The following is a 7266-nucleotide window of genomic DNA, read 5'->3' on the forward strand; positions in this document are numbered from 1 at the left end:
TATGAACATACATGTACATACATATACATATTATGTAGATATATGAACATATATATTATGTAGATACGTATGAGCATATATGTATATATACACATACATTATGTAGATATATATGTACATATATTTATGTGTATATATAAAGAAGCAGGATATATATTTATGTAGATATATATGTATAAACACCTTTAGTTAGAATACACTTACTAATGTACTTATTACATATATAGTAAGTATATATACATATACGTGTGTGTACACATACACACTCTTAACTAAAGGCATATATATACAAATATATATAGGTATATATAGGTGTATACATATACACATACACACACACATCTTTAGTTAGAATATGCTTACTAATCTGGGGAACATTAAATATATTAAAAGTTTTTCATAAACTAAAATTTTGGGGAAATTATAAGGAAATGGTGAGATCTGTTTTTCCCCTACGACACAGCAAATATATCAGAAGTACTTGTCCTCATACTTTACGTGGCCCAGAAATAGTTAAATATTGAAATGTGGAGATATTGCAATAAAACTTCAGCCCACAAGTCATAAATTCATGATGTTCTCAGGTAATTTTTAACGTATCCTTATTTTTGCCATGTAAAATCAGAGAGATTTATACATAATATCCATCAGGAAAAAATGCTAAAGAAAATGCCACTTTTACCATCTTTAGAAAAATGGAATCATATTTTTTAAAGTTTATTCAGTGCCATAGAAAAAGAAACTGCTAGATCAAGATAAACAGACATGAATCCGTCATGCTTTGTAGAGAACATTCTAGAAATTGTGGGTAGTGTGAAAACTCTGCACAATAAAAAAAAAAAAAAAAAGCTCTGGGATAAAGGATGCATGAATGAAAGAATTACTTACAGGATGAGCACAGGCTCTGGGCCAGGTGAGAATGCAAAAGAGAGCGGTGGGTAAAATAAGACAGGGAGACTTTATGAGAGAGCCACATGCTGACTAAAGAGTTCCTCAAATGTATAAGGGAAAACCAATTGGAAGACAGCCCCAAATATTGCTGTAATAACATATATATGTATGTATATATATATGTTACACGTTTTATGTATATTCTATATATCCTCATGTGTGCATTGCATATTTCAACTCATTTATTATATGCAGTTCACTGCAACATAGGACTCGGTATACTGATTTATTAAATCTTGTGCTTTTATAGCCCTCTTTATGCATGGTTAAATGAGACAATTGTACACAGTAGTTGTGAAGGACACTTTTGAATGTGAGCCTGAGACCTACAAAGAGTAGCTGAAGTAAATGGCAGCCTGGATCAGCTCGCTTTCTTCATATCAAAACTAGATAATCCAAATGATATCTTTCACTTTAAGTTCAAATTTTGGTTTCCATGTACCTAAATATAGTTTAATTTCTGAAAATGGTTACCCAAATTTTTAACTTTACTCATACTTCCATGATACTTTTAAAAAGTTATAGGCAAGAACTAAAATAAATACTATTATTTTATTAATAAAAATAATTGTGATAAATATCCTGCTTCCACACCTCAATATTCTTAAAAATACTAAATGTCTGCTATGACAAGTCTTTCCCAATCTCTCATGTACGCTTCTGGGTCCTGCAGATCATATTTGTGTCTGTACACACAATCTTGTACCTGACTCATGTGTCCCATGTGACATGAAAGGAAGAGAAACTGAACAAGAAAGAGGAGGAACTCAAGGCTGCCCAAACTGATGATGTCAATGTGGACATGCACTTGAAGCAGACTGATCAAGAAGTTCAACTATGGTATTGAAGACCATGGCAAGGTGAAAATGCAAGGAGGGTTGCTGCGAACCTACATCATCAGTATCCTCTTCAAGTCTATCTTCCAGGTGGCTTTCTTGCTGATCCAGTGGTACATCTGTGGATTCAGCTTGAGTGCCATTTACACTTCAAAAGAGATCCCTGCCCACATCAGGTGGACTGCTTCCTCTCTTGCCTCACAGAGAAAACCATCTTCACCATCTTCATGCTGGTGGTGTCCTTGGTGTCTGTTGCCTTGAATATCATTGAACTCTTCTATGTTTTCTGAAGGGCATTAAGGATCAGCTTAAGGGAAACAGTGACCCTTACCATGCCACCACTGGCTCACTGAGCCCTGCCAAAAACTGTGGGTCTCCAAAATATTTTTATTTCAGTGGCTGCTCCTCACCAACCGCTCCCCTCTCACCCACGTCTACTCCTATGTCCAAGCTAGTTGCTGGCCACAGAAACCATTCTTGCCGCAATTACAACAAGCAAGCAAGTGAGCAAAACTGGGCTAATTACAGTGCAGAACAAAACCAAATGGGGCAGGTGGGAAGCACCATCTCTAACTCCCATGCACAGCCTTTTGATTTCCCTGATGATAATGAGAATTCTAAAAAAACTAGCTGCTGTACACAAACTACAGCCACTAGCCATTGTGAACCAGCAACCTTCAAGTAGAGCCACCAGTCATGACAGCAGCAAACTTCGGCTTGATGATCTGGAGATCTAGATACAGGCTTAAAAGCATCAAGATTCCACTCAATTGTGGAGAAGAAAAAAGGTGCTGTAGAAAGTGCACCAGGTGTTAATTTTGATCCAGTGGAGGTGGTATGCAACAGCCTTATTCATGAAGCTTAGAAAACACAAAAACATTAGAATACCTAGGTTCATTGAGGTTGTCTGGGGTAGCTAGGTGGAGGGGGAGGGGATAAGAGAGGTACATGTTGGTATTTAAAGTAGTGGACTCAAATAACTTAGACTATAAATAAGAGTTCCATTAGGTGATACATAGATAAGGGCTTTTTCTCCCAGCAAACACCCATAAGAATGGTTCTGTGTATGTGAATGAGTGGGTGGTAATTGTGACTAAATATTTTTGTTTTACCAAGAAACCGAAATAATTTTGGCCAGGAATAAATACTTCCTGAACATCTTAGGTCTTTTCAACAAGAGAAAGAGGACTGTCCTAAAGTACCTGCTAAAACATTCCATTGTTAAAATTTGTACTTTGAAGGTAAGCTTTCTAGGCCCGACCCTCCAGGTGTCAATGGACTTGTGCTACTATATTTTTTATTCGTGGTATCAGTTTAAAATTCAGACAAGGCCCACAGAATAAGATTTTCCATGTATTTGCCAATGTCAGTGTTGCACCTACCTTCTTTTTCCATCCACTTGCACCATATCATTACCATCACTTTTTCATCATTCCTCAGCCACTACTCACATTCATTTAATGGTTTCTGTAAACATTTTTAAGACAGTTGGGATGTCACTTAACATTTTTTTTTTGAGCTAGAGTCAGGGAATCAAGCCATGCTTAATGTTTAGAAATCACTTGTATGTGTATGTGTGTGGAAGAGTATGTTTTGTCATGTATTGTTACAAGCAGATACAGTATCAAGTCACAATCAGATTTGAAAATAATGCACATTCTGGATATCAGCCCTTTGTCAGATGGGTAAACTGCAAAATTTTTTTCCCATTCTGTTGATTGCCGATTCACTCTAATGACTGTTTCTTTTGCTGTGCAGAAGCTGTGGAATTTAATTAGGTCCCATTTGGGGTGTTGAAAAATGAGAACACATGGACACAGGGAGGGGAGCACTACACATTTGGGTCAGTTGGGGGGAAATAGGGGAGGGATGATGGGGGGTGGGGAGCTGGGGAGAGATAGCAAGGGGAGAAATGCCAGATGTAGGTGATGGGGAGGAAGGCAGCAAATCACACTGCCACGTGTGTACCTATGCAACAATTTTGCATGTTCTTCACATGTACCCCAAAACCTAAAATGCAATAAAATAAATAAATGGGGGAAAAAAAAGAAAATAATGCACATACAGTGTTCAAATTTGAACCTTTCTCATGGATTTTTGTGGTGTGGGCCAATATGGTGTTTACCTTATATAATTCCTGCTGTGACAAATAAAGCACATTTCCTTTCCTAAAATGTTTTCCCTATGTATCCTATATGGATACTGGTTTTCTTAATTATAATTCTTTCTCTCTTTTTTTTAGGATATAGCAATTATGCTATTACTGAAAGGAATGATTTTCTTTTTATGAAATGTAACCATTGATACTTGAATGATAGAATTTTAGTACTTTAAACAGGCTTTAGTCATTATTGTGAGAGACAGAAAAAAATGCTTAGAGTGGACTATTAAATGTGCCTAAATGAATTTTGCAGTAACTGGTATTCTTGGGTTTGCCCTACTTAATACACAGTAATTCAGAACTTCTATTATGAGTTTGACAGTCTTCTGGGGTGACCAGCAACTTTGATGTTTGCACTAAGATTTTATCTGGAATGCAAGAGAGGCTGAAAGAGGATCCAGTGGTACACATATAACTAATTTATTTGAACTATATGCTGAAGACGTCTACCAGTTTCTCCAAATGCCATTTTTAAAACTCATCACAGACAATTAGTGAAATGCTGAGTATGACACTTTTCTTCTTGCATGTCAGCTACATAAACAGTTTTGTACAATGAAAAACACTAATTTGTTTGACATTTCATGTTAAACTACTGTCAAGTTCAGCTTCATTGCATATAATAGAGCCCTAGTCCATCATCAGAGCATATGTTCTGGAGAACGTTCTTTATTCAATAAAGTTTTAATTTAGTATTAATAAAAACATGAAATGTCTGTATTTCAGTGCAAATTTGACTTAGCACAAATTAATAAGAAAGGAATACTTTAGAACATAAAATAACATCTGCAAATAAAGTTGTCACTCCATTGCAGCTGCTGCTTACACAACAAGCAATATGTGACCAGAAGCAGCATTTAGCACAAGCCTCTGGAGGATACTTTGTTATTTGCTTTGAGAAAAGGGAAAAAGGAAGCCCATTTGTCAGTGGTGGAGATGAGACTCTAAGTTGTTTGAATTAGCGTTTTTGGTTTCTTTCCACCATTTATTTTATAAAACACAAGCTTCTAGTTTATAGAGACCTTATGCTAGAAACCACAAGCTATGAGTAACAGATGGCAGCTTGTGGGGGGTTGGACATGGAGCAACACAAGCTCAATATTCTGTATTTATTTATTATTGGAGCTGATAAGTATTTGAGAGGTCTTCCCATTTACAAATTTGCAAATAGAAATAACAAGTCATATTGGTCAACAGCTTTTATTTTCAATTTCATTCTATGAGTCATGAGATTTAGAATATCTGAAAATATTGAAAAAGAATACATATTTACATAATATTTACATAACTATATGCATATGCAATGTCTTCAAAATAAATACTGGGTTCTTTTATTATTTTTAAGATGAACAGACTACCAAAATATGCATTATTGTGTATATTTAAGATGAGGAAACAATATTTCCAAACCTGTTATTATTGCATAAAAGAGAATAAGAATATAAAAGTAAAGATTTTCTTTTAAAATGTGTAACTCAAAATATTGATTGAGTTGTTTAGTTGCCGCAAACATTGATTTAGTTTTTTTATGCTTAAAAAATTAAGTTGTTTCTGTCTTTGAAATCACTAAATTAGTCTGCAACCTGCCTATTGACAATAAAGAAAATAAAGTGTCTTATCTCACATACAGTCAAACCATAATTATGTGAACATTTGCACACAGTTAATTTTGTTTGTATTCAGTTAGAAATACCTGCTGGGTAGGGATTATCATTACATTCAGGATATGTGTGATTTGCCAAAAGGCCAGAACTATCACTCAGCATACTAAAATTCTCTCAGCAACTGAAGTACATTTAGAAAGAATGAAAATGAGGTACCTTCATCATATTAAAACAAATATTAGCTAATTTTCAAGCACTTGATATACATGAATTTATGAAACCAATTTAAATAAAAAAGACATCTTTTTGAGTTCACCTGATATTTGAGGGACTTTACCTACCAAATAAATCTTAGTGCCAAAGAAGAGAAAAGCAATTGGTGCTCAAGCTCATCTTCTGTTTAATTGCAAAGTGAACAAATTTCTCAATCGATAATATAGAATTACCAGAATTCCAGGCCCTAATTAAATATTTAAAAAAAAAAAACTACCTAATTTTAGCCTCTATCAAAAGTAAGAAAAGATTATCTCAGAACCATTGTTTACAGAATGTACAATATCAACACATCTTGAGACAATCTACTTCTAGAAGCAACTACACTACCCTTGTCTGGTTAAAACATTTTAGTATTATGAAACCAGATTGCTTGGGAAGTTACAACTGCCAAAGAAAATGAAGTACACCCAAATAATTTCAGGAGTATTAAGGACATTATTGCTTAATATTATTATTACGTTTATTACCATGATCCCACTTAAGTCATATTAGAAAAGGATGTGCTTGAGTGTTTGGTAATATTTCAGTAATAGGTGAACCTGACATTCTAAGTTTCTCCCTGTGGTAGGCAGAATGTCCCCTAAAAGATATCTACTCCCTAATTCCTGGAACCTGTGAATACATAGTATTTATTGAACAGAGGAATTTTGCAGATGTAATTAAGGTTGAAGATCTGAAAATTAAAAGATTAATTTGAAATTCATGAGTAGGACCAATCTAGTCATAGGAACCTTTAAAAGCTGAGAGTTATCTCCAGCTGGAGCAGAAGAAATTTGGTAAAAGAGATGTAAGAGACACTTAAAGCTCAATAACTTAACGTTCCTTGCTTATTTGAAGAATGAAAGGATGGTCAGCTGGTCTAAAGCAGCTAGGTCAGGAATGCAGGTGGTCTAAAGCAGCTAGGTCTCCAAGCCAATTGCCAGCTAGGATACCACAGGAACTTTTGCCAGAAAGCTTGCAAGAAACTGAATTTTGCCAATAATGAATGATTTTGGATGAAGATTCTCTAAGATTTGAAATAAGAGCCCAGGCCAACTGATGCCTTGATTTTAGTTCTGTGAGATTTTGAAAACGGGAACCAGTTTAGCCCACCAAGACTTCTGGCCTACAGAATTTTAAGAAAATATGTTTGTGTTGCTCTATGCAATGAAATTTGTGACTATTTGCTACAATAGTGATAGAAAACTAAGACACTGATCCACAGAAAAGAATGGGCTTCCTACTTTGAATAACAAGAGCAACATATCCAATTTTAATCCCTTTTTTGTTGTCCATTAGTGTACTCACAACTAATTTTAAGTAGAAACTTTATCTCTGGCATAGGTACCTTTTTCATTCCATGCATTTTAATTTTGTCCTTAAATTTTTAAACAATTTAATGATATTTGTGTTTGCTTTTTTTTTTTTTTTTTTTTTTTTTGAGATGGAGTCTCACTCT

General features: G+C 34.8%; 1 pseudogene across 1 annotated transcript; it reads left to right on the forward strand.

The window, feature by feature from the left end:
• Nucleotides 1-1564: 1564 nt before the first annotated feature.
• LOC116552137 lies at nucleotides 1565-2906 on the forward strand (annotated as a pseudogene). The gene has a single exon (XR_004269237.1). The product of XR_004269237.1 is annotated as a gap junction alpha-1 protein-like (transcript).
• The last annotated feature ends 4360 nt before the right edge of the window (nucleotides 2907-7266 follow it).

Source organism: Sapajus apella, unplaced genomic scaffold (genome assembly GCF_009761245.1).
Source record: "Sapajus apella isolate SASKATOON/1434 unplaced genomic scaffold, GSC_monkey_1.0 scaffold11, whole genome shotgun sequence".
Taxonomy (NCBI): Eukaryota; Metazoa; Chordata; class Mammalia; order Primates; family Cebidae; genus Sapajus; species Sapajus apella.